This window comes from Ochotona curzoniae, unplaced genomic scaffold (genome assembly GCF_017591425.1).
Source record: "Ochotona curzoniae isolate NIBS_2020 unplaced genomic scaffold, NIBS_Ocur_1.0 scaffold_4505, whole genome shotgun sequence".
Lineage (NCBI taxonomy): Eukaryota > Metazoa > Chordata > Mammalia > Lagomorpha > Ochotonidae > Ochotona > Ochotona curzoniae.
In genome coordinates this window covers 22853835-22881537 of record NW_024467118.1, presented here as the reverse complement: position 1 = coordinate 22881537, position 27703 = coordinate 22853835, and the positions used below count along the sequence as shown (strand labels likewise).

General features: G+C 43.7%; 1 long non-coding RNA gene across 1 annotated transcript in view; it reads left to right on the top strand.

The window, feature by feature from the left end:
• Positions 1 to 239: 239 nt before the first annotated feature.
• Positions 240 to 27703, top strand: part of LOC121146631 — a 54653-nt gene continuing 27189 nt past the window's right edge. Inside the window, exon 1 of the long non-coding RNA XR_005882231.1 lies at positions 240 to 299. This is a non-coding gene — a long non-coding RNA (uncharacterized LOC121146631). The remainder of the gene's footprint in view (positions 300 to 27703) is intronic.

The following is a 27703-nucleotide window of genomic DNA, read 5'->3' as shown; positions in this document are numbered from 1 at the left end:
GTTGCAGGCTGGACTCGGCCCCCAGAGGGTAGGGGACAGTGACAGTACCCTTCACTCCCCAAGGCAGATGGAGGAAGTTCCCATTGTAAAGTGCATATTTCTTTTGAGGTAAAGAGAAAACCCCTCTGTAAATACCCATATTTTGACTCACAAGTAAGAAAACTTGACTTGTTTTGCAGAAATTTATGTTGTCCCTTTGGATCTTTTAAGTAAGTTAAACTCTGTGTTATCCTTCTAGTTTCGGTGAATCTGCTGTTTCCTGGGATTTTGAAACTGGGAGAGGTTAAGAAGAAAGACAGGTATGTATGTGTACATCAATGAATGAATGTGATTTGGAACTGTGTAACAGATAAAACTCAAAATTTATGAATCAGGTATGGGTTAAAAATCCTAGCTAATACCAACATTTATTGATGAAGTGGTTTGGGGTTGCTTTGGTGACCTCAGCTTCCTCACCTGCAAAATGGGCATAATCTTAAATATTGAATGTTATCTTGGTCACTAATACAGAGGTGAGGTTGTACTTAGCACATGCTGAATTACATTGTTAGCATCATCATCATCATGCTTTTAAACTCAAGCTAAAAATTTTTATGAAATTTATGGCCAATTCCTAGTTTTTTAAATTATAATGTAGCTTTTGATTACTTGATTAGAGAAATTTTGTGTATTTATTTGTGGGTTATGAGTCAAGATTTTGAAATGCGTGTAGCTGACACCTAATTTTTTAAATTTAAAAAGTGAAGAGATTACAGATACACATGGGGCATGTAGAGGGACAGAGCAGGTCTGGCAGAGAGAAATCACCTACATTGTTAGTCTTTCTGTCATCTCAATAATGAAGCGGTTTCCTGATACCACTCCAAGTCCCCAAAAGAAGAAGTGTGTCCTGGGGGATGGGTCATTTGATTTACAAAGAACAATGGGAGTGTGACTTCCAACTCATGACCCTAAGACAAGACCCTACCAGTCCCATTTCATTCTCTCTCAGATTTCTGATTTTGAAGGGCGATTCAAGGGTGCAGAGTCATCACATCTTCTGTATTTACTTTTTGCTGTTATGGATGTAGGGCTTGTCTATCCCAGATTCAGAACTTGCTATCTCATTGGTGGATCCCTCTCTGCAGCTGTAGAGCTTCCATTCAGTGCCACTGGCTGTTTCTCCCTCATCCCCATCATTACTCTGACATATTGGCTTCTTTGTACAGGGGTCAGCAATGTAGACAAAACAATCATGTGACTTGCACACTGAGACAAGACCACACACCTATAGATTTGGTGCTTATGAATGAAAATCCTGGCATGTCAAAGATCAACTTGAAATGTAGGAATCGGCTCCTTGCCAGTGCCAAAAACCATTGGTGGGTCTCACCCACAGCAAGTAGCCTGGTTTGGGGAGGCCTATGGTACCTGCCCCTCACCCTGGATCATGGGGACAATGGCAGTCTGCTCACCACCCTTACTCCCCACCTTGAAAATTTGATGTTAAAGAATAGGCAACTGTGCTAGCACATGTGTATAGATTATAGAGTTGGCATGACCCAGACCCAAAGTGACCGCTAGCTTTTGGATTCTTTCTAATGTTCACCGATTTTGAGAACCACTCAGGTCAGTCCAGATGGGAAGGTTATTAAAAACCTCCTTCTCCAGCAATTCTCCTGCATGCCCATGTTTGAGAACTGATCCCAGACATCCAAACATTTAGTTCTCATGAGTGTCGCTTTCCCAAAGCAGTGAGGACTGGGAAATTTTTACCTATTTGCTATTGGAGGGTTTTTTTTTTTTTCACTTTGTCTATGCTTGTGCTCAGCCATCCTGTCTTTGGGAAACTCTCTTCCTTCCTATTCTGGTATTTGGGATTTCAAGTGATGTTTCTAATTTCCAGGGAAACTGCTAACCAAACTTGCTACCACTTGTGGCTCACAGGGAGTCTATTTATTTGGCTAGTGGCCTCTAAGCTTCTAGTCTGCAGGTCTCTGTGTATTAAAGTGTGTCCAGTTCTTAGGATGTGGTCATGACGACTAAGAACCTAAAGCATGAATCATGGAAAAGCAGGTCAGTCAGTCCTCTTGTGCATGGTAGCCTTATCAGTTGTTATGAATCAGGGTTTGAGCAGGTACCCCAGGGACCTGCTAGGGCATGGAGGTAAGGCAGAGCAGCCACAGCGGGACCACTGTAGGCGCTGTGTTTGAGTTATTGTCTCCATCACTAGCTGTGTGATGCCTAGGACCAGGCATTTGCCTTCTGGAACCCCTGTTTCTTTACCTCTGAAATACAGTAGAGGTATGGGCTTAAAAACCCAAAAATATTTTAAACCTAAAATCATATGAAACAATAGAGCAATGACATATGCAGTTTCCATCACTCATACATTCTGCTTTTTTTTTCCCCCCTTATTGAGTACTGGTTTGGGTGTCACTTGGCTCTACTTCCAATTGAGTTCCCTGCTGATGTTCATGGAAATGCAGCAGAAAATGGCCCAAGTACATGGGTCCCTGCTACCTATGTGGGGAGACCCAAATGGACTTCTGGATCCTGGTGTCAGACCTCGCTGTTGATTATTTGAGGAATGAACCTGTAGCTTGAAGATCTGTCTTGATTCCTCTCTGTTACTCTTCCTTTCAAATAAATTTTTCAACAATAAGTACACCTGTCCTAAATAACATCTAGCATTATAGCATCATTTTGCTTAATGTTGGTACCCAAACTGATTGGTATGGTTACTCTTACTGGTTTGCTTTCTTAAAGTTCAGCATCATGTTCTCAGGGCAATCCATGTTGATACATGTCTTAGTGATTCATACCCCTTGAACTAACATCCTCACGCTGATTTAACCATTTTTTGTTGACACATCTTCAATTGTTAGGGATAGAAAAGTTTCAAGATCTACCCTAGTTTGAACATTTCAGAGTTTGGCACAAAAATGTGATTTTGTTAGGTTTTGAGCACCATCCTTGTTTTTTTTCATTACTACCAGTTATCCCCTTTTCCAAATAGTAGCCTATGAGCACACAGGAGATTGCTAGAAGCTTCATCTTCTATTGCTGGCTTCATCTTTAATAAGCAATGGAGGGGTTGTGTCTTAGTCCATTTCCAGCTGCTACCAGGAAATACTACAGGTTGGGTAATTAATAAAGCACTCTGTTGCAGTTCTGGTGACAAAGAAGTTCAATGTTGAGTCACCTGCACCTGGTAAGAGCCGTGTTGTCATCACATGATGAGAAGGCACGTGGAGAGAGCCCATTTTTTATAACCAATCATTCCTATGACACTGGCATGAATTTATTTTTCATGGGATGGGCCCTCATGGCCTAATCCCATCGTAGGGATCCATTGCTACGTGTTCCAGTGGCAATAAGTTCCAATGTGGGCTTTGGAGGGGATATTCCAGCCGAAATGGGCCTCATTGTGCAGTGGCCAAAAGCATGCACTCACACTTTGCATCTTGATTTGGCTACTTGTGAGTTGTGTGATCTTGGGCAGTTTAGATCACCTCTCTGAACCTGAAATTTCTTATGTAGAAAATGGGGAAACCAGTGCCTGTCTCATATGGCTGCCATGAGGGTGAGAAAAGGTAACAAGTATAGGTACTTAGGAGCACATTTGTCGCTTAGTAAGTACTTGATAAAGTGATACTCTGTGTGTATGTGTGTGTGAGTCAAGAGACCAGCATTTAACCAAGACCAGTACACCTGTTCGTTGTATTTCCTGAGGCATTTCTAGCTTACTGTATGCCCAATGACTAGATCATACTTGAAACATTTGCTGAAAGAAATGAATAAACATGTGGAAATGTACAAGTGAGGTTATTGGACAGATGCACGTGCCAGGTGACTGCCGGGAGCTAGTCTATGAAGTGACCACTGAAGAATTTTCCAGTGTTTCCAGTGGTAACTCACAAACAAGTTGAACCAACATTTTCCCTGAAAATCAAATATCCTGTCATGTATAATCAGTTACTTCTTTCAATTTCCTAAACAATACAATTAAAAAAAAAACTTGACATTTTAGGCAAATAATCACCCTTGAAACAGCAGCCTGCAGCTCAGAAATGAGCTATAGTTTCCTATTTGTCACACTGGCAGCTCCCTGCTCTCTCATCGCTCCATCCTGTCTGGTCAGCCTTCGTGCCTGGGGACAGCCTGACGACTGGAGCAAGTGTCCAGGGTTGCACCGAGCAGGAGGCACTTCCTGGTCGGCTCCTTCCAGACAAGGGGCCTCTGTTCACCTCCGGACTTGGGAGCAAACAGTCTCTGACTGTCCCAGCGGGTGAGCCGCACGCCCAGCCCTGTGACAGGATCCTTTACTGCACGTATTTTTGAGCAATGGATAGGAAGTAAACCATAGGCTGTGCTAATGCCAGTCATTCATAAAGCAGTCCTCAGCAGTCATGTTTACAGGCTGATGTTTAAAGAAAGAAAATGGGGCTCGTTACCGGGAATTCCTTCTCAGTGGTAGGGCGTGTGCAAAGGTGTGTCCTTCCTGCACAGAGGGGCTCTGACCAGGGGCCCCTGTGGAATGATGGTGCAGTGTTAGGATTGCTCAGGTTTACTTTGGAACTGCTGTCCGGACCTAACTCCAACCTTTAAAAATACTGGATGTACATTTGCTGAACTAGCTTAGTTTACTCCTATTAAAAAAGAGAAGCTATTACCTTCAGACCAGAGATGGTCTCCCCATGAAATTGTTGAACCCACTAGGATAATAAGATGCTGGACTTTATGCTTGATAAATACTACCAATGAAAGAAACTCAACTGAATTTGAACTGTGGTAATGCAGCAAGGTGGAGAAATCCACCATGGGGAGAGGGTTCGGGGAAGGGTGGGGGGAATCCCAGTGCCCATAACACTGTGTCACATAATGCAATACAATTAACTTTAAAAAAAAGAAGCTAGCTTGGGTTTCTGCTTGACTTTGAGCATAGTGCATGGAGGGGACTATGCTGTGAGCACTGGTCTGCTTAGCTTCAAGGGATTCCAATCCTGGCTCTGTATCAGCTGTGGCCTGCCCCAGGGGACACACAGGCGGGGGTGGGGTGGAGGGGAAGGAGGGAGGGCTTTTGTGAGGGGCCATCCTGAATGGCAGGAGGTGAAGGAATGACAAGTATTATAGGAGTGCGGGTTGCTATTGTTTCAAATGGAGAGTTCAGAGCTGAACTGCTTTCTGTGGAGGGGGTGGGTTGGGGAGAGAGGAGGAGAGAGAGCAGGAAGGAAGTGGGGGGGGGGAGGGCTGGCTGTCCCTCCCTTCTCTCTCCTCAAACCCATCCATGCCTTCTTGCTGACCCAGAGACAGAATATAAATGAATGCGCTGTTGGTCCAGGACCCTAACTGGCAGTGGCCGCTCAAGCTGAGGCCATTTTCTAAGCAACTCACTAATCAGAAGTGACGGAGGCTCTAAAGAGAACACAGCCTGGCCTTGGTTCCGCCCTCCATGCTAATGAAGAAGGCAGTGAGGTGGATAATTAAGGGCAGTGATGTGAGTAATTCCAAACTGATAATTCAGAGGTAATGAAATGCATTAGGAGGTTTTGGGGGCCCGTCGGTTTCCCTTATGAGGCCTGGCTGTTTTATGATAAAATGAGCTTGCCTTTTCTGAACCTGGAGCTGCCTGCCTGACTCGGCAAAGAGGCCGCCTGGGAAGGCAGGAGTAGCAGGGAGATACTAGCCTGGGATTAGGAACGCATGCAAGCCATTGAAAGCCATGTCTAGGCAGCTTGCATAAGAGCATGGGGAGACATGACATAATTTCAAGTGGAAAAATAAAGAATTGTGCAGTGAATTTTGGTGACCTGCAGCAATGAAGGGAACAAACTAGTTCTAGGTAAGAACTTTACAGGCATGCAAGAAAGCCTACTTCTACCAAGAAGGTTGTAGTTAATCCTGGTGGTGAGGCTCTGATTTCTGATGCTTCTGGCTACAGTGATTCACATGGATTTGGGATTTTTCCTTTGAGAAAGATAAGACACTATAAACAGCATTTGGTGTGGCATGATCTCTTTCTCCGGGGTGGACATCTGAAAAATGACATAACACTGACACTAGACTAACATGCACGGACGAGGGAGCTAGGCAGCCCACTTCTACTGCCAAAGAGAGGCCCCTTCTGGGTAGAACTGTTTGCTCTGTCAAACTCATACTGGATATAAACTTCCTTACTCTGACCTTCTGCAAGCTTGAGGTGTTTCAGAGTGCATGCGCAATATTGAGACTATTGTGCCCCGTGGGCTGCTGCATTCTTTGGTATAGCCGGTCTTCAGTGGTACCTGTCAGTTCTTCCTACATTGTTGGAGCAAAATGCCTGAGGCTGGGTAGCTTTAGATAAATGGTTTGTTTCACTCATGGCATTGGCAGTACAAAAACATGGAACTGCCATCAGTTCAGCTCTGGAAAGATCTCGGCGTGGATAGATGGTGTCACAATGGCAGGATCAGAAGCCAGAGAGAAGCAGACCTTGGCAAGCAGGAAGCTGAAGAGTGACTGGGAACTAATCCCTTGAGTGGACACACCCACAGTGTCCTAAGCACCTCCCACCTGGCTCTGCTTCTTAAAGATCCTGCCACCTCATTTCCATCACACTGAGGACCACCCTCCAACACCTGAGCCCTTGGGAGAATCAGTTACCTCTGAACCACAGTGTTGCATTATTAGTAACTTCAGCAGCATTTTTCCAATCACATTTCTTTCCCAAGTTGTCTTGCATTAGAACTAGTTGTGAACATGACCACTAAACATTGAATGCCTCTTTATTTCACTGAATTGTGAGGCTGTTCAGGCTGCGGAGTTTGTGGTAGATGGTTGGGAAAGGATGTGCAACCTGCAACCTTTCTCAATCTTACTGATGAAACACAAGTAAGAGCTGGTAGTGATTTCTGTTTTTGTAAAGAATTTTTAGTTAAGATGTGACCTACTTGAAAATAAAATTCATACTGCCATCTACAAATTGTTGAGTTTTCAAATGTAAAATTGACTATGATCTGAATGTTGGTGACTTCCTTCCACCCAACTTCATATACTGAAATTCTAATCCCCAAAGGAAGAGTGTGGGAACTTTTGGAAGTAATGAATTCAGGGAGTGGATCCTTATAAGCAATCCCAGGTCTGTTTGCCATGTGTGGACCAGGTGAGAAGTTGTCCAATGGACCTGCAGCGAAGACTGAATTGACTGGTACCTTGATCTTGGAGTTTCCAAACATGAGAATAATGGTAAATAGATTTTTGTTCTTCGTAAGTCCTCTAGTCTGTGGCATTTTGTTCTAGCAGGCTGAATACTGTAAGACAAGGTTCTCTGGGACTCTTGTTTCTTCTCACAGTTTGGGGGCTGTATCTACTGGATGTCTGTGCTTTGGGTCATGCCCTTGGTTAGGGTTGGCGGGATGTTTAATTACTGGGCATTTCTATGGAGTTCATTCCCCTTGTCTCATTGAGGTGAGCTGATAACAGCACACACTGCCATCTTATGCTACTATTCAGATTTTTAAGGTTTGTCCTCATTGTTTAACATGTATTCTATGAAATAATGTTATAGTTCCTTATATTACCTAAAAAATAAGAACAGTAACCTGGAAAGTTAGGAAGAGAATTAAATAAAATAGATGTAAAGTGATTAGCTAGAATTTGGCAGTTATTAAACTGTATGGGACCTGTAAGGCAGGTGTGTGCCAATTATAATACGCAGGTGCATGAAGCAAACGATGCCTGATGTCCTCAGGCTGTTCTGAGGGCTTCTTCTGGGTAGGCAGCCATGTTTACACTCCAAGGCCTTGACCTCTGACTTCTTACTGCACTTGAGGAGGGCACCCAGCCTGAGAATAATTGTTGTATAGGCTGGTTAATAGCTTATGAAGGTACACTTGTTTCTGACTACCTGTTATAATAGTGGTGAGCTTACTCAAACAGCTTCTCTCTCGGTGAACTGAAAATGGTGACATATAGAACACTATGGGACAATAGAGGCCAGTTGGAGGGCAGCTGAATCACTGAAGGATCTGTAGCTTTTGTCAGTCCAGCCCTTTTTTCCCCTATCTCATTTTTCTGGAAACAGATCCTAGCCTTCTAGCCACAGATCCCTAAACTAGTTCGGGCCGTCCCTCTGACTTTTCTAACTGTGCTGTCTGCCTGGTGTGGGCAGAAAGCTCTGTGTAGTCAGGCACCACATATACATACCTATAGGGATCAGGCAGGTGGCTTAGTGAAAAGTGACCAGGTGCAAAACGATGTGGGGGAAGAGGCCTACGACCAAGGAGAAGGCATGTCTGCCACAGGCAATCAAAATAAAGGAGACTTCATACCTGTCATAGCTCATAAAATAAACCAACACTTCCTGTGGCCCCTGCTGGGAGCTGGCTGCACCAGATAATATTGGGGTAGAAGCCAGGGCCTCATTTACTCACCTATAAAGAGTAGTAAAATCTAAATTAGATAACAAAGCAAATAATAAATGAAATTATTTCCAAAAGATTTTATTTACTCAACTTGAAAGGCAGAGGGAAAAACTCAGATCTCTCCGTCTGCTGGCTCATCCCCGGATGCCTGCCACAGACATGTCTTCTGTAAGTGATAGTGTAGGGCAAAATGACACAGGAAAAATTCAGGAGAAAGTTTACCAAGAAAACCTAACAAAAACAATTACTGAGTTTAAGGTGAAAGCTATTCAGAGAATGAAAGGGGACATTTTGTATGGCCAAAAGTACTAGTTCACTCAGTGTATGCATGAGCTCTTATGCACCTGATGTTGTCGCTTTGACGTGCATTGTCTCTGGTAAACTCACAGTAAAGTAAAATTGAAACAAATCTAAAAGCCCATCTACTGGTGTTTGGCTAAATAAGCTTTTGTAACAGAGAATCAGATCAATCAAATAATGATGGTGCAGCTTCTCTATATTGTACACAGGAGCATCTTTGCAGGATGATGTGTGGTACAATATAAAATCGCTTACATGAAGGTACATGTGAAACCATGCTATGCACTTCCTTTGTGGATATTTTTAAATGAAAAGGAAACACATCTTAAATACAAAAGCTGTAATTGTGGGGGCAGGGAAGGAGATGGAGGGGAGAATGAAGGTGCTCAATCAGAAAGGCTTATCTGAAGAGCTTTCATTTTAAAGAAATAATTGTTACTAGTGTTATGAATTTTTTAAATGACACACATCTAGAAAGTTCTGAAAGTCCTGTACTAGTTGAAGTATCAAGTTGATACACTTCACTGCCAAGAACAGGAAGCCTAAACATCAAGACATGAGCAATGAGCGTCCTGTTACCATTTAGGGCATGATGACCAGCAGGCAGGGGCAGGTGCAGGCTGGGGCCATCCATCCCAAAGATGGCCCATGTCTTTGGAAACACAGGTTCCTCCTATTTCTTTGCTTCAGTGGGATTTGGAAGCAATGTGCTTTTACATTTCTTTGCTTCTTTGGAGTCACTTCATTCTCAGGCTGATGGCACAAGGGTGTTAGCAGTTGTAAATCAATAGCATCTACAACAACATGATACCAACTGGCAGTTTCATGATGCTTACTATATGCCAGCATTTTAAATCCCTTAGGTCCTTTCCCCTGCTTCATAATTTATTTTTCAGAGTGAGGAACTCTGAGAAAGGCTGAGATTCACTGATTTTGTGACAGTTACATTTTTAGTTCAGTGGCAGATTCAAACCTGGGTTATCTGGTACAAGAAGATGTTTAACCTTGAGGTTGTGCTCTATGCTCAATTACCCTTGTGGCTTTTTCCCATCTCATTTGCTATAATTCTGTATACGAAGCAAGGAAGCTTTGTTTCTAGAATCTCCCCAATATACTTCTGTTCACTTCTTATTGGCACATACCTATTCCTGATTGAATATCTTTGGCCCAGATACTCCACCTTTGGAGTAAGAGGGGTTCAGCTGTCCCCAGGGACATTGTTGGCTAGGGAAGCAAAGACATGTTAACCAGAAATGAATGGTGGGAGGCTAATGCTAAGGAGATAATGGATAATATCCAATAAAAGTAATTTCTACTAGTCCTTTGTAGTACAATGACTCATTCATTTGAATACCTGTTATGTTGGGCATCCAAGTGAAAATTCCCAGGAAGCAGTTGGATATGTGTCTCAAATCTTGGAGAATAACCTGGGCTGGAGGGTAGTGGTCAGTCTCACCAACATAGATTATTATGGATATAAACTAGTAGAAAATTTTCATAGGAGAGAGCATAAAGCTTTAAAACAGGACTTAATGTTCTATTTTGCACATTAGGTAACTTTATTTTAAAAACTATGCCTACCTTTAGTGTACTTAATTGTTAATTAGCTACATAATTTTTATATATAATACATTTTTGAAAAGATTTAATTTTCATTGGAAAGTCAGATATAGAGAGAAGAGACAAGGAGGAAGATCTTCCATCTGCTGATTCACTCCTCAGGTGGCCACAATGGCTGGAATTGAGCTGATCCAAAGCCATTTGGCCTGCCCTCAACTGCTTTCCCAGGCCACAATCAGGAAGCTGGATGGGAAGCAGGACTGCTGGGACATGAACTGGTGCCCATCTGGGATCTTGGCACATGCAAGGGGAGGACTTTAGCCACTAGCCTACTGCATTGGGCCCTACATAATTTATTCTAAACATCATAAATGCACTGGTTCTTCACCAGCCCAAGATGTTGATGAAATCTCTGAAAGAACAACCTAAAATTATCCCCGATGAGATAGGAAATGAAGTAGCCTTACTTCTTGGAAGACCATAGCTTATGTGTAGCTTATTGATTTGGTTTAGACAAATTTTGTAATTGGCCCTCTAAGGAAAGACCCACCATGTGCGTAAACCAGGATAATTACCAAGGCCTGTATCAGCAGCTTTGGGAGGCCTCTCGATCAGGGCTGCAGGTGGTAAGTGTCACTTCTGAGCCACATCCCAGTGTCAGAATTTAGGCACATGTCACTGCTAACTGCAAGGAAGTCTCGGAAATGTATTCTAGCTGTATATGTGCAAGAGCAAGAAGAGGATGGGTTGCTGGGCATCTAGCAAGTCAGACATGATGGACTGAGCGAAACATGCTTGTCAAGTTGAGCTAGCACTTTGATTTGGTATCCATCTCATATCTTGTTCCTGTTCATCAGGGACTTTGCTCAGGCTATGTTCTTCCCTGATGACTGCAGCCTGGGAATTATTATTATTTTAAAGATTTATTTTTATTGGAAAGGCAAATATACAGACAGAAGGAGAGACAGATCTATCCATCGGTTCACTACCCAAGAGGCTACAACAGCCGGAGTAGAGCCAACCTGAAGCCAGGAACCTGTAACCTCCTCAGGGTCTCCCATGTGGGTTCAGGGTCCCAAGGCTTTGCACCACCCTCTGCTGCCTTCTTAGGCCACAGGCAGGGAGCTGGATGGGAAGTGGAGCAGCCAGGACATGAACCGGCGCCCATATGGGATTCTGGCGCATGTGTGGTGAGGATTTAACTGCTAGGTGGTCATGCTGCACCTGGGAGTTAGTAGTAGTTTGTATTTCTATCAGAATTCTCACATTTTTGGCTCTTGCAATTTATAGTTTGTCTTAGTCTGCCTTCTGTTGCTATCCTAAAACACCTGAGATGCAGCAGTTTGTAAAGAATGGAAAGCTACTTGGTTCATCGCTCCAGGTGTTGGCAGGTCCAAGAGTATAGAGCCAGCTCCTACTCAGCTGTTGGAGTCTTCCTGCAAGGGTGGAGGGCATCAAGAGTCAAGTCACTGCAAGACAGTGGCAGGTACGAGACCAGTGCCATCGTGAGTGCTCAACCCTTACATCCTTCTCCAATTCTCATTACTTCCAAAGGCTCCACCTGCAAATACCATTAGTAAATGAATTTGATGATTGACACAAGAACTTTTCAGGGCCACTTTCCAATTCTAGCATTGCTATTTTATTCTTTAAAATTCTCTTTGATTTCTCAGACTTACTTGCTCTCTCCTCCAATGTTCCAGCAGAACTCCTCAGTGTGTGTGTTTTAAAATGAAATGGGCATTTTTATGCATCTTAAGCCTTTTAAACTTTTCAGTAAGTGGCCATTCAAAAATTCACTGGATCATTAAATAAAACCTCAGAAACACAAAGAACTTGTAGAAACACTCTAAAGCAGGAAATTCGTGTTTCACACGAGTTGTAGACATTATAAACTAAGTTTTTTTTAAAAAGTAAATAGGTACTGAGAAAAACATCTAGTTCTTGATAAACCGTCCTTTTGTACCTGTTAACCGTCATTGTTAACGTTTAAAAATTAACCCACAGGCTTTTCATGTGATCTTGGCATGATTAGCTAAGAACCACACCCAGCTGACCCTTGTGGGAAGCACGAGCAATTCAGGTATGCTGATTTGCCTTTTTCTTTTCATTGTCATTACCATCAAGAACAACAAGGTGTTTAGGGATTGATTAAGCCACAGCTGTTGTAATTGATTGTACCCCCACAGCCTTCAGAGATGAACTCCAGCAGTGAGCAGTTTAGTTCCAGGGAGTGACACGTCCTAATAAGATGCCTTGGTGGTGTTCTTTAGGTCCCTCCCTGAACACAATCAGTAGCTTGACTGGGTGGGGCAGGGGCCAAGCCTGGCCTGGGGCTGGGTGGGGCTGGGCTGGGCTGTGCCTGGTGGTGGCAGCCTCATCCACACAGGGCTTTTCATTGGCTTGGCTGCAACCACACTCAATTACTGTAGCTGGGTGACTCTACCGTCAGCCAAGGGAAGCCGGCTGGGAACCACAAACAGAACATCTAACAATTAGCTGCCATTTTACAAGAATGATTCTTAGGACCATCAGTTAGCGTTTTATAGAATGTGGCCTCGCTGCTCAGGGTCACAGCCAGGGGTGGGCAAGGCTGCAACCCTTTCTTGGCACACTGAGTTTGCTGAAAATCCCTGACCCTTGTCTTGCCATTACTGGATTGGCATTTCCCCAATCTTTTGATGTGGGACAGGCAAGAGGTTAGTTTGGGATGGCTAAACTGGAAGACCCAGGCACCCATGTTAACTCCATCCTCCTACTTGTCCATCAAAATGCTACGTTTCCCCAGATACATCTGTTTCATCTGGAACCTAAAGGGGATGCCACGACAGTATGGCTATCAAGCTCCACGCAGAACCTGGCAGGGACAGCGGGTGGTGCCCTACAATTCTCAGGTAGCCTCATGCCCAGGTAGCAAGGCACTGCCCCACCTCGTAAAATGAGGCCAACAACTGGGAGGGGTTTCTTTCAGCTGCAGACCACACCTAGAAGGGCTGCCACGTGCTCACTCTTCTTCCGCTCCCTGAGCCCTTCTCTTTTTCAGGCAAATGTGCTGGCCCGCTGCCCACTCCTGATGGGCATTCTCCAAGAAACAACCCAGGCTCACATGTGTTAACTTTCTCGCCTTTTGAATGTTATCTCTGTGCACCTTATGCATGTCATTCTTCAGCACACTTGTCTTTATGCATGACAAGAGCCTGGAGTAAACAAATAGACACCCTCTTACCCACACCAATTGTGTCTTAACTAATAGCATGTAAAATCTTTGGTTTTTTTTTTTAGAAATGTGTTTAAAGTCTTGTTTTGTAACCTGCTCAGACCAGAATTAGACTGCTGAGTACTGTTAGTTTTTGCTGCAAACCCGAGATGCCAGACACAATAAGCAAGTCACACAAGAGGGCTTTATTTTTGTGGGGGAAGTAGCGTGGGGCAGGGGGAAAGTGAGAGCAGAGATCAAAGGGGAGAGGCATCTTTTTTGGTCTCGGGGTAGGGTCTGGGGGGCTTGAGGTCAGGGATTGGCAGATGCTGCTGTAGGTGGACACCAGGGATTGTTGGAGTGCACGAGTTGAACTTGAAGGTCACTAAGTTTATTTAGGCAAGTGGGCCTTAAAGGGGCCAAGACGTAGGGGATTTAAGGTGGTGCTGGGTAAGCAGGTACTCAAAGTGGCCACTGGGTCCAGGATGGCAGGGTCAATCTTGGGGTCACTGTTTGAGTCACTCCTTACAAGTATTGTGTGAGAGAGAATCTGGCAAGATCAAATCAGACCTGGCTGTTTGATTATTGTTGAGTCTGCATATCTTTCTCCCATTGCTCTTGCCTCACTAGGGTAACTAATGATTGCGCCTAGAAGTTATGGAAACCCAAGGACTGGGGTGATCCCACACTACACAGAGGCCCAAAATAAACAAGAGTTACCCTTCTATAAGGAGTATGTTGACAGATATGAACTTTTGCTCTGAAGTAGGCAGGAACCTAGGGCAAAGTAGGCAATCAGGGAAAACCAGAGGTACATGTTGTAACCAATAGTTTAATATTGTGTGCTAGTTCCAGGTGGGGAGTTAGGGACAGAGGTCTGAGGGTGGGAGGAGCCCACCTGCCTGCAGTGGGAGGTGATTTTCCACAGTTTGTATTTGTGCTACTCATTTCAAACCAAGACTATCTGCTCTGCCTTGGTACTGTGCACACTGGTTTGCTTCCCCGGAATGGCCACAACAGTCCAGGGCTGGGACAGACTGGAGCCAGGAGCTCCCACTGGATGTGAAGTTGCTAGAAGCAAGCAGAAGTAGAAATTGCACTAAATTGGACAGGAAGAGATGAATTGGAAAACTTTGGCCACTTCTAATGTTCTCCCTGCCAACTTAGAAAGATGTCCATAAGGGTGCCTAGAGCATTAGCCTAGCAGCTTAAGTTCTCACCTTGCACGTGCCCAGGATCCCATATGGGAGCCAGTTCTAATCCTGGCAGCCCCACTTCCTATCCACCTTCCTGTTTGTGGCCTGGGAAAACAGTCGAGGACAGCCCAAAGCCTTGGGACCCTGCACCCGTGTGGGAGACCCGGAAGAGGCTCCTGGCTTCTGATCAGCAGAGCTCTGGCCACTGTAGCCACTTGCACAGTGAATCAACAGATGGAAGATTTCCTCTTTGTCTCTCCTCTTTATATCTGACTTTCATATAAAAATATATTTTTTAAAAAAGATGTCCAAAAGTAAAATGCTACAGGGACAGATATAAAACAGTAAAGCCCAAGGAAGACGTGAGCTTTTAAAACTGCACAGTCCTGTGCATGGTCTTATGTTGGTATAACTACATCCAGAGAGGAAGGGAGCCACATTGGAAAGCGAAAGAATTGTGAATAGGATGTAGAATACACAGGTTTATTTTTTAGATAGTTTTCTGAAGTTTTTTCTAGAAAACACATAAAACTGGCTCAAGAACAAAATTGAGATCCTTAGAAACAGAGTAAATGGAGACTATTCTTAAGGAATCTTGGCTTTCCAAAAAAGGTGGGCAAAGGCTCTGTTTTTGCTCAACAGGTAAACAATTTTCATCCAGTTAAGCAACACTGTGGTGAATAGGCACACACACACACACACAAAATGCTTCTGGTTTTGCTTAGACTTGGAAGCCAGCACTGCTGCTTACTAGTTAATTAGTCTTGGCTTCCTCGTTGGTAAAATGCGGGTAATGGGCAGGTGTTTGGCACAGTGGTCACAGAGGCACATGCCATTTGGAATGCCCTCATCCCATATTAGAGTGCCTGGGCTTGAGTCCTGGCCCAGCTTCCTCTGAATGTGGACTGTGGCAGGCAGCAGGTGATGGCTGCAGAGGTTAGGTCCCTGCCATCCACACAGGAGACCCAGTACAGAAGTCCTGGCTCCCAGCTTCAGCTCAACCTTGCTGCTGTGGACGTCGGTGGAGTGAACCAAATGGATGGAAATTTTCCTTTTTGTGTCTCTGTCACTCTGCATTTCAAATAAATAAGGAGTAAGAAACTTTAAAAAGCAAAAGGAAAGGATACCTAATTGATGAGGTTACTATGATTAAATGAGTAATTTATGTGAATTCTCATAGTTTATGGCATGCTGATTAGTGGTAAATATCTTAGTAATTTATGCAGTAATATTTTCTTATCAGATATAGCTTATTGAAATGTCAATATCCTACTACTTTAGAAACGTTGCTCTCTATTGAATTTGGGCAAATTATATAATAATATTTACCTTGCAAGCATTGTCTATAGGATTAGAGTTAATGCCTGTCAAGTGCCTGTAACCTTCTCAATGACTATTAAGAGTGGTTGGTATAATTTTGAATTTCATTGTATGTCTGTTGAGCCAACTTTTTAAAGTACTTACTATGTGTTTGGCATTGCGTTCATCTCTTTATGGCCCAAATGTGGCCTATGTCAGTGCATATTCCATATGAGCTGGAGTATAATGTATATTCTGTGGTTGTTGGGTAGATTATTCTGTAAATGCCAATCAGATCAGACCAACTCAGACTGATTTTCTGCCTGCTCTGTCAATTATTGACAGGAGTTTTTGAAATCTACAACTATAATAGATTTGCCTGTTTTCTCTTTGCTTTCTGCCAGTTTTTGCCTCATATTTTAATTGTGTTTATTGCTCTATAATTGTATGCATGTTTTTATGCCTTAATATTTCCCCCACATAATTTTCACAAAATACACTTAAGGTGAGGTTAGTGGAATGCATATAAGTTAGGATTAGAGAAATAACAAGTTTGCTTGTTTATCGTGCCGATAAGTGAATGGCAGAGCCGGGTGTTGAACCCAGGTCTGTGGGTGGCCAAGTCCAGCGGAACTAGCAAGCCATTGCATAGTAGAATTTCGTAGTCTAGAAGCTTCAGCTGCCAAAAGTGGAAAGCAAAGTGTGTAGCACATGTGTATAAAGCATGTGCTAGATTTGTATGGCAATAGTTATATTAAAAATAGGGAATAAGAAAAACAACACCCAAAAGTGGTGCGCTGATGGAAGATGCACATCTGGACCCAAGAGCCACTGAGTGTGTCTATGTGGGTGTTTTCTGTACCTGCTCTGGCTCATGGGCTTTCACTCTGTCTTCGCTTGTTCCTTCTCACACAGACCAGCTGTTCTCAGCTGGGAAGCTCATGGAGGAGATGGCTCCATAAAGTGGGAATTAAGCTACAGCAACTAGAAACAGGGCTGATACCCTCCCACCCACCCCGGCCCAAGATTAGGCAATGGTTGGGCTGCTCAGAGAAGGGTGTGTGAGTGAGTGTGTGTGTGTGTGTGTGTGTGTGTGTGTGTGTGTATGCATGCAGTAGGGTGGAGTTAAAGAGAGGAGGTCATGAATCAGGATTTGGCCTGGGCGGGTTCTGAGTCACTTATCTGCTGTAGATAACACCAGGCAAGGTGCCTGGGGGTTGGGAAGCTATAGCAGGAGAGAAGTTTCCAACTGTCAGTGGTAGGGTATTAACTGGTTGTTTTCCTTGAGCACTGCTCAGTGTTCACTTGGATGTTTTCATTTGGATGCTACTTGGGCAATACAGGTGGTGCAAGACACTGGCTATGTTTATATCTAAAAATGCTTTCCAGGCCCTTTTTAACACATTCACACCAATTCCTTGGAGATGGGATCAGTCCTAAGCCTGTCCTCCACTGGAAGGTCCTTGGGATGGGATGAACCAGCTCTTTATGCCACTGCTGGGTGGTAACAGTGTCAGCATCCTCCAGGATGGCATCTGTCTTGCCCAAGAGTTCTCCCTACCCTCATGAAACCAGCTGGGAGCACCTCATCCAATGAGTCTGACTAGGGGGAAAGGGGAAAGGGTTCCTATTTTAATTCATTAGGTTGAATGAAGCGAACAGAGTCCCCATATTCTCTACCCCACATGCACATCCTGTCCCCGCTGCTGACGTTCCATGACCAGGTGGCATGTTTGTTACACTTGATTTGCCTAAATGGGCACATCATTATCACCCAGGGTCCATGCTTGACCTTCGGGCTCTTGCTTGGTGTTGGGCTGTCTATGGTTTCTGACTCACATGCAATGACATGTAGTCACCATTAATCGTGTGACACAAAATGGTTCCTCAGCCCCAGAAGTTTGCTGGGTCCTGCTAATTCATCCATCCCTCCCCTCTGGAAATTTGAAGGGTTTAAAGCACTACATTTAGCACCAGCTTTCTTTCTTTTTAATGGTTATAAGACAAGCTCTTCCTTTGAGAGCCGACCTTAAGTGTCTTCCCAGCTGGCTTACCCTTTCTCCCTCCAGCCGCAGAGGAGGGGGTGGTGGGCAGTGGTGAGGGTGAGAGGAGAGACAGCAGCCAACCTTGTTGTCTCTAAACTGCCGGCCTCTGCTCATCTGAGAGCAAATGAAGATAAATAACAACCTCAGCCATTTCCCTGGAACAGTAAGAAAATGTAAAGATTGGCACAATACAGGGAACAAATCCTATATGCTAACACATTATAGATTCTTTCCCCACTGTTACCTGCTTCGCCTCTTTGGATTCTGCTCATCTTGAATGTGAGGTTAAAAGCTCAGCCTCCTGCTGTACTGCAGAGTGACCATAAAAACAAAACAGCAACAAAGCATTTCTACTCATGGTAACACTATCAGGACACAAGAGGAAGGTCCCTCCTGTAGTTGTCTCCTTCGCATGGAGAAGTCAAGGTCACGAGCAGTGGTCCTTTTGCATCATCTGATGCAAATGTTCTGTTCTTGTCCTAGTCTCTCGATGTATTGACCCTTTGGCAAAACATGTAATCCTGTGTATTTCAAGTCGGCATTCACTCATGACATGCACAACACTGCTGAGTTCGCTGTTCTCATCTCCTTGCTTAATTTTTCCCTCAAAGTATCCCTCGTGCCTCTCCAGGCTGTGGTAAGAGATGTGCAATGATCTTGGCATTTTAGAGAGGAGCTAGCACAAGCCTAGAGGAGAAGAAAAACTTGACTAGAATCCCTATTGCAAATCTGCTGTAGAGTTCAGGAGACTTGGAGCCAGCCACATCTAGTGCAAACCTGAGTTTTTACTCTTAATTCCTAGGAGCTCACTGTGTAGTCTAATAAGGCAAAACTGACCATGGAGACCATGGGGATTAAAGTTGAGAATTGCAGAAACAGGAACTAACCAATTCAATTGCATTTGTAAGATCAGCTATGTAATTTGGGGTCTATGCAAAATGGCAGTGTTGAACTATTTGTTCAGAAATTATTAATGTCTGGTCAGTGGGCAATATGTTAAAATTAGAGAATAAGTTTTATCCTATGCACAATGGGATGACTATAAAAGATCAAAATCTGATTTTTAAAAACATTTTTGAGTGTTTTTGCCACAGTGAAATGATCAACGTTTGAGGCAGTTGATATGTGTATCCTGATTTGAACATTACATAATGCATAAGTAATTGAAACATGTGGTATCCCATAAATCAATTTTGTTACTTTTTTGTGTCAAATAAATTCTAAAAAATTGTTAAGGATTTCTAAAACAGTAACCATGAAGTTGATTGGTTAATGTGTCCTTTTAGCATTCTGTCTCTGGAACTTTCCAAATCTCCTCTGGGAAGATCTCCCAAAGAATGGCTGCAGGAAGTCTATGTCCAGATATTGCTGAGTTCCTATTGGTTGTATCTGACTGTGGTTATAGTCCTTGAAGCTTAACCACATTGCTGCAGTCATGCTGATGGCAAAGTAATGCACACATTGCAAGTTAACAGTTAGATTTCATTTGTTCCAAATAGCTGACAGTGTCACACTCAATTCTGTAGATGAAATAACCAATGTACTATCTCCCCAAATAACCCAGAAATATACATCATTTATTTTATTTGGTCAGTGCAAAAACAGCCTTGCATATATGAAGCAGGAATCTTTTTTCAGGTGGTGATCCTGACTTTAAGCTCGTCTGTAGCACCCAGATGGTGGTTTATGGCAAACAGAGGCATTTTCACATGTAAAACCCTAAGCAAACAGTAAGTTTGCTCCAAGGTAGGGCCTCGTGTGCCAAGACAGGACATGGAAAGGGGGTGAGCCCCACCAACTAGGCCAGGCTTCCGGGCAGACTCCAGGCAGTGCAGACAGCTGGGCCAGGAGCTCCGTGTGCAGAGCAAACTGGTCAGGGAAGATTGCACAAGGCTTGCAGAGACCTGCTGGAAAGCAGACACCCTGCGCTGCCAGGGTGGGGACCCCTCAGGGTCTCAGGAAACCAGGGTAGGACCTGGGTGGGGTCAAACCCACAGGAAAGGATTGGTAGGGCCTGCAGCTAATAATAATACCTAACACAGATGAGGCAGCTGGTCTGTGCCAGGCACAGATCTCCGAGCCCTTGACATGCCCTAATTAATTCAATGCTTCTCAAACTTGAGCATGCATTAGCGTCATAGCTTGTTAAAACATGGGTTGCTGGGCCCCACCCTCAGCATTGCTTTTACAGTAGTGTTTCTCTCTCTCTCCTTCCCTCCCCTCTTCCCTTCCATCTACTTTTCTTCTAAAGCCTATCAACCATCTCATGTTGTGATTGGGGTCTTCCAGAACGTTTCTGTGCTGTCTCAGCCATTTATTCTCTGAACTCTTCTTCCTCATAATGTTTACGATAAGGCTACGAATAGGATCTGGGTTTGAATGCTGGGTCTGTCACTTGCTCTGTGAATTTAAACAACCTTACTTTTTTTTCTCCAGGTTTAGGTTTGAATCCTAGGAAAAGAAAAAGGGCATTATAATATAGTACCTACTCTGTAGAATTGTTGTGATGACTAAATTTAAGCCAGCATAATAAATGTTACATTCAAGTATATGAACAAGGGGTCTTCAAAAATTTCATGGAAAATGTTATAAAAAAAATCTATGGATTTCAAAATTTTGTGCACCAAAATAAATTTTTTATTTTATTTATTTTTAGAGGAGCAGAGAGAAATCTTCCATATACTACTTCACTCCCAAGATGGCCCTGGGGTGGGACCAAAGTCTGAAGCTGGAACTCAGTCCCACCCAAGAGGATGGCAGGGACCCCATCACTTACCTAACTGTCACCTGTTGTCTGCCATGGTCTGCATTAGTGGGAAGCAGGAGACAGAGTCAGAACCAGGGCCCCCTACTGTTTTAAAAGATTTCTTTACTTGAAAAATGGGGTTATAGAGAGGACAGTGACAGACAAGAAAAAGAGAAGCTTTCCATATGCTGAGTCACTCCCCAAGTGGCTGCAACAGCTGGAGGTTGGCCAGGCCAAAGGCAGAGCCAGGAGTTGGTTTTGGGTCTCCCACATGGATACAGGAGCCAATCTTAGGCCATCCTCTGCTACTTTCTCAGGCACATGAACAGAGAACTGGATTAGAAGTGAAGCAGCTGGGACTCTAATTGGTGCTGGTGCTATAGGCACCAGCTGTACTTACTACTCCAGGGTACCAGCCCTGAGCCCCAAATCTGACTCACTTTGTGGAACGTGAGCATCTTAGCTGCCAGATCAAACACCTGTTGCTATATTTTAATTCCATTTTCCACGATTCTTCTGACGTGTCCTCATTTATGTACATAAGTAATCTTTATAAGAAATTATACAGTATAAGAAATTATATTTACTTTTCTCATTTAATTGTGATAATCATTTTTCTCTGAAAATTATAACTTTTTTTTTTAAAGCTGTTTTTTTTTTATTGGAAAGGCATATTTACAGAGAGGAAAGACAGAATGATTTTCTGTCTACTGATTCACTTCCTAGTTGGTTACAATGGCCAAAGCTGAGCTAATCTGAGGCCAAGAACCAGGAGCTTCTTCTGAGTCACCCATGTGGGTGCAGGGTCCCAAGGCTTTGGGCCATACTCTATTGCTTTCCCAGGCCACAAACAGGGAGCCTGATGGAAAGTGGAGAAGCTGGGACATGAACCAGCAGCCATATAAGATCCCAGCACTAGCAGGTGGAGGATTAGCGAATTGAGCCATTGCACTGGCCTAAAAGTTATAATTTTAAAAATGTAGAAGTATCTTTATTATTGAAGCCTGAGGACACTCTTTCAGGAGTCCAGCCCAAGAAGTGACCAGAAAAATGCTGGTGATGTTGGGTGGAACTATTAACCCGTGGCAGGAAGGCCTTGGCCATTTAATTGAGTAGAGGAATGTCCATCATCTCTGCTTGGCAAATGGGCTGCTCACTAGAGGCCACCCTCAGAAAAAGCAGGGAAGTGAAGGGAGGAGCCTTTGAAGATGAAGTCCCCTGGTAGGCGGGAGATGACACATTGGAACCAGGTTATGCAAGATAAATAGCATCCCAAGCATGCCTTTGGAGCCTCATGGGTGACCACACAAAGATCCCAGCTTAGAATAAGGTGGAAAGAAGCTGCCTGCCTCTGAAGAGTAGAGGCTAGATCAGTAAGTCCTTCTGGTCAGGAGATTGAATCTGACAAGTCAAACAGGCCGCGGGGCGGGGGGGGGGGGGGAAGCGGGGGAGAGGGAGTAGAAAAAAAGTCAGGGCGTGAGGTCAATGCCAGATCCACATGGAGGCTCAGTGAGGGAAGAGTCCTTGGGCATGAGGTAGGGCAGTGTTTTCTCATCCCAAGGATCAGGTGGCCTGGCAGGAAGTGTGCTTGTTAACAGCATCACTGGGGTCATTTGCAGGTCCCAAAGGGGAAAAAAAATGCAAGGGCCCTTGTCCAAAAAGAGGCAAAAATGTGTTAAAGGTGTTTCAATAAAAGGCATTTTTACTTCTAGGGTGTCTCATCCTCAACCTGTCACAGGTTTTATTATCTGTGAATGTGATGTTACCGACACACTGGAGCATAGGAACACTTGTCACAGGACAGATGCTGATAGTTACCTGCCCCTTGATCCAGAGCACATGCATGTGTCATCCATCTGCTTGCAGCTTCTCCCTCTCACCTATCCCCAGAGCAGCAGATCACCCCTGGCCCAGGGGAGACAGGTACAGGCCCATGCCCTGCTTTCTTGCAGTTCTATCACCTCCAGAAGATTGGGGAAGCAGGAAGGCTCATCCCACTAAGTTCTATGCCCAACTGTACTTATGCCTCCTGGGCACAGGGATGGCTCCTGCCGTGCTCAGCCCCAAGATGCTACAGGTAGTGTGCACTGGACCCTTATCCCTTCTGGCATCTATGCCTACCCCCTCTTGGGTCAGAGTACAACAGCAGGCATCACTGAGTGGGATCCATGTGTGCCCAAGGTGCCCAGTGTTAGGGTTGTGGGTTGTGTGTTTCCAATCTCTGGGAAGCCGCACAGCTCACAGCATTGGCTCTGGGCATCCCCGCTCTGCATACTGTCCTTTGCGACTTCATATACAAACTAGATATTCAAATATATAATTGCAATGCAGTGAATACAGAGCATGAGAAAAGTAACTCAACTAAGGGCAGGGACCTGGGCAAGTGCACGGATCAAATACCCATGAACTTGACCTGGGCTGTGAAGGGAGGAACTTATTCCAGTTCAGGGCCAGAGACAGGAGTGTGAGGGGACAGGAGAAGCGGGGAGCAGATTCTGCTGGAGATGCAGGCTCTTGTGGGACTGGAAAGGCTTGTCCACTTGAATGTTCTCTGAAGAAAGATTCTGAATATTTTGCAAGGGGTCCAAACAGTTCATGAACAATGCATACTGGGAAGAATATATAGCATAGATTTCAAAATAATTTTTGCACCCATTATCTTTTAATTCCATTTTCTCCACAAACATTTTGAAGTATGATCCTATTTCAGCATCCAGCATCCAGCCCAGAGGTAGGATAAAGGGACAACATTTGTGAGCTGAGTGGACTTGGTCAGCTGTGCAGTCAAGTTCAGGGTGGAATAGGTTAGCAAAATGTATTAATTTTCTTTTAGTCTCCCAGAAGACTATTTTTGTTTTCCATTTTCACTTCATTAGTAGAAATTTCTTCCTAGGATCACCATTATTCATACAGCTAAACAAAGAGATCAAAGGGTTCCCCACATTTAGTTAGACGGGCTCAGTGTCTCTCTGGAGGCCAAGTTCAAAGCCTGCTGGTACTGAATCCTTCCTGGCACTGGGGAGATGTGCACAGCTGAAAGGACGGTGCAGGAATTACAAGTGCTGCAGATGTCAGTCTGGACCACTTGCTAGCAACTGGCACACAGTTCTACAGAAGGGGCAGTGAGCAAGGAATGAGGATGCTTTGCAACTCTCCAAAACCCAGGAAAGCAGCTAGGGTTGCACTCATCCCCCTCACCACCATGAAAGGTCAGGTGGCACAGAGGGTTTGTGCAGGTTCAAAGGAGTCAGACCCAGCACAGAATGGTGGCTTTGCTGGGTTTCTAACCTCATCCCCACACCCCGTTGTTCCTCCCTCTTCCCTCAGTTTAACAATTCATTCACCCAATATGTATTGAATTCCTGCTTCATCCTGTTGTGTGCTAAGTGTGTTTCACTGGGAATGGGGGGGGGGGCGGGAGGGAGGCGATGGCCAACAAGGCAGACACAGTCCCTTCTTGGATGGAGCCCACGGAAGGGAAGCATGGAACAGTTTCTAGTAAGGAGATGTGTGCAATGGCAGGCAGCTGTGGATGCTGTGGGGACATGTAGCTAGATCAGCCAAGGTGAGGCATGATGGACAAATACTCATCTCTTCATTGTCTGCCCCCTCCCCCTCGACCTCCCCAACTCTGAAGTGTGAGGTTGCAGTAGTGCCCATGGCTGTCTAGCACCTTGCTTGTTCTAGGTTGACTCTGTGGCCACTCCTACCAGCTTTGGGATTCCTTTTGGGAAACTTACAGAGTCAGTCTTAAGCTGCACTGCTGGTCATTTTTTTCCGTTACCTTTGCTTATTGGAACTCTCTTCACCTGTTTCATCTTGCTGATTTTCTGAGGCTGAAGGTCCCTGGAGGGTCAGAACAGGTGGTTGCCTGCCTTTGAATCTCCAGAGTGCCTGAAGTGATGCCCTGTATAATGTAGCTGCCCAATAACTGTTGCTGGATCAAATGAGTTAAACAACAGTAATGAAAAAGAATCCCAGAGAAGGCATTAAGCATCCCAAAGGATGAGAAGGCAAACAGGAAGACAGAGGAAACTCCTGCTCTTCTGATAGTATCTCTTGGGAGAGTGAAGACAACGTCAATCACACTCCTCCCACCAATATCAGGCAAGGAAAATTAATAACCAAAGAAAGTACATTTAGTTGGGGTTTTACTCCAAGGGATCCTTCTTAATTAAGTGGTGAGGCATTAATTAAAAATCTAATTAATCATAATCTATCACTGTTGTACTCACCAGTAGGGGCAGCTTTGCCAAGAACATGAAGCTACAGGAGTTTTGAGCCATTTTCTAAAAAGAAAAAGCATTTTCCAGTTCCCTCCTAGTAGGTGATGAATCTTTGGGAAGGAAATGCCCTTGCTGGGCTGGCTTGGAGTTGCCTGTCACAAGCTCATGTGTAGACATGGACTTCCATGGAGCTAATGAACCTGAAGCACTGGGCCCCTCACTGACATAGGCCCTTCCAAAGGAGCAAACCTCCTGCTGCATTTGGTGTGTCTCTCTCTTTCTCTCTCTCTCTCTCTCTCACACACACACACACACTTTTAGATAAAGTTTTTTAAAATTAAAAAAATTGCAAAAAGTGAACAGATTTGACATCACAATAGATTTAGGAGTTTTCTGGTAGCTCCCCCCTACCTCCACTGCCCACTCACCCTCCTCCTTCCTAATTTTTCGTTCCTTTTTTTTTTTTCCTTAAAAATTTATTTCATTGGAAGGGCAAACTTACAGAGAGAAGGAGAGGCAAGGCTCTTGCACCCACTGGTTCACTCCCCAGATGTCCAGAGCTGAGCCAATGTGAAGGAAGGAACCAGGCGCCTCCTCCAGGTCTCTTTGGCTCACACAGATCTAGTTTTCTTGGCACCAGTTGTTGAAGAATCTGTCCTTTCTCCCTTGATTCTCAAAAATTAATTGTAAAATCAGTTTCAAAAGTGTTTGCAGGGTCCAGAACACTTGGGCCATCCTCTACTGCCTTCCAGGCCACCAGCAGGTTGCTGGATGGGAGTGGGTGCAGCTGGGACTTGAACTGGTACCCATACAGGATGTCGGTGCTTGGAAGCAGGGTATTAGGCGGTTGAGCTACTGTGCTGGCCCCTTTTGCTCCTAATTTTTACAAAGCATACTTGCATTTCTCAATAACAGATTTTGAACATTCCACTAGGTGACGATATTAATTCCTGGAAAGTAGAAAATAAAGAATAAAAAATCGAAACAAAAAACTTACTCTTCCTTGGATATGCAAACAGATTGTACACAGTACTCACCCAGAATATCACTCTCATGCCTATACATTGCATCTTGTTTTAAAATTTTTGATATAAAAGAAGTTGGGATACTGACCGCTTGGGAGTGGCATAACCAGCTTTTTAAACATCATAATTATGCTATGTATTAGTTATGGATTAGAGAAAATCTACACTTGTCTTTTTAGGACTGACTTCTTTCACTATGCATAATGGTTTCCAGTTGAATCCACTTAGTTGTAGAGGATTTCCTTTTTTGTGGCTAAGTAGTATTCTATATGATGTAGTATGTACCACATTTTCTTTATCCACTCATCCATTAGTGGGTACCTAAGTTGATTCCCATCTTAGCTATTATAAACTGAGTTGCTATAAATATGGAGGTACAGATGGCTCTCTCATAGGCTGACTTCATTTCCTTTGGGTAAGTTCCCAGAAGTGGGATGGCTGGGTAATATGGTAGATTTATTTTCAGATATCCGAAGACTCTCCAAACTGCCTTCCATAATGGTTGCACTAGTTTGCATTCCTGTCAGCAGTGGAATAGAGTTCCTTTTGCCCCACATCCTCACCAGCATTTATTGCTTTGTGATTTTGGATGATAGCCCTTCTAACTTGGGTGAGGTGAAGCCTCATTGTGGTTTTTGTTTTTTCCCTGATGGCTGATGATCTAGGCATTTTTTTTCAGATGTCCATTGGCCATTTGTATTTTATCATTTTATAAATGCCTGTTCATGTCCTTTGCCCACTTACGAGTTGAGCTGCTTTGTTGTTGGCGAGTTTCCTGAACTCTTAATAGATCCTACATATTAACCTTCTATTGCACAGTTTGCAAATATTTTCTCCCATTCAATTTGCTGCTTTTTCATTTTGGCGATAGTTTCCTTTGTGGTTTAGAACCTTCTCAACTTGATGTGATCTCATTTGTTTATTTTTGTTTTGCCTGTGCTGGTGGGATTCTTCTAAGAAGTCTTGCTATGCCTATGTCTTTCAGAGTTTTTTCAGTGTTTTTCTTTACTAGTTGTGTGGTAGAAAGTCATAGATCTAGATTTTTGATCCATTTAGAATTTTTCATAAAAGGTATTTCATACTTCTGCTCACATAGATCCAGTTTTCTCAGCACTAGTTGTTGAAGAGTCTGTCCTTTCTTCCTGGATTGATTTTCAAAAATCAGTTATTAAATTGGTTTCAAAATTTGATTGTCAGCAATTAGTTGCCTGTAGATGCGTGGGTTCATTGCGAAGATTTCTATTCTGTCCCATTGACCTTCACGTCTATTTTTGTGCCAGACCAGGTAGTCTGGTTTACAACTACCTTGTAGAGTACTCTGAAAGTCTGGTATCAGGATACCTCAAGATTTGTTTTTGTTTTTTAGTTGCTTTAGCTATTTGGGTTCTCTTGTGTGCCCATATGAATTTTAGCATCATTTTTTTGTACATTTGAGGAGACTGCCACAGATTTTTTGATAGGGTTACACTGAATCTGTAAATTGCTTTTGATAGTGTGAACATTTTGATATTCAATCTACCAATCCAAAAACATGGAAAGTTTTTGCATGTTTGGGTGTCATCTACTATCTCTTTAATGTTCTGTAATTTTCAACATAGGTTTCTCTCACATTCTTGATTAAATTTATCCCAAGATATTTACTTTTTTTTTTTGCAGCTATTGTGAATGGACTGAACTTACAAATTCTTTCTTAAGTGTAAAATTATTTGTGCTATAAAAAGGCTGT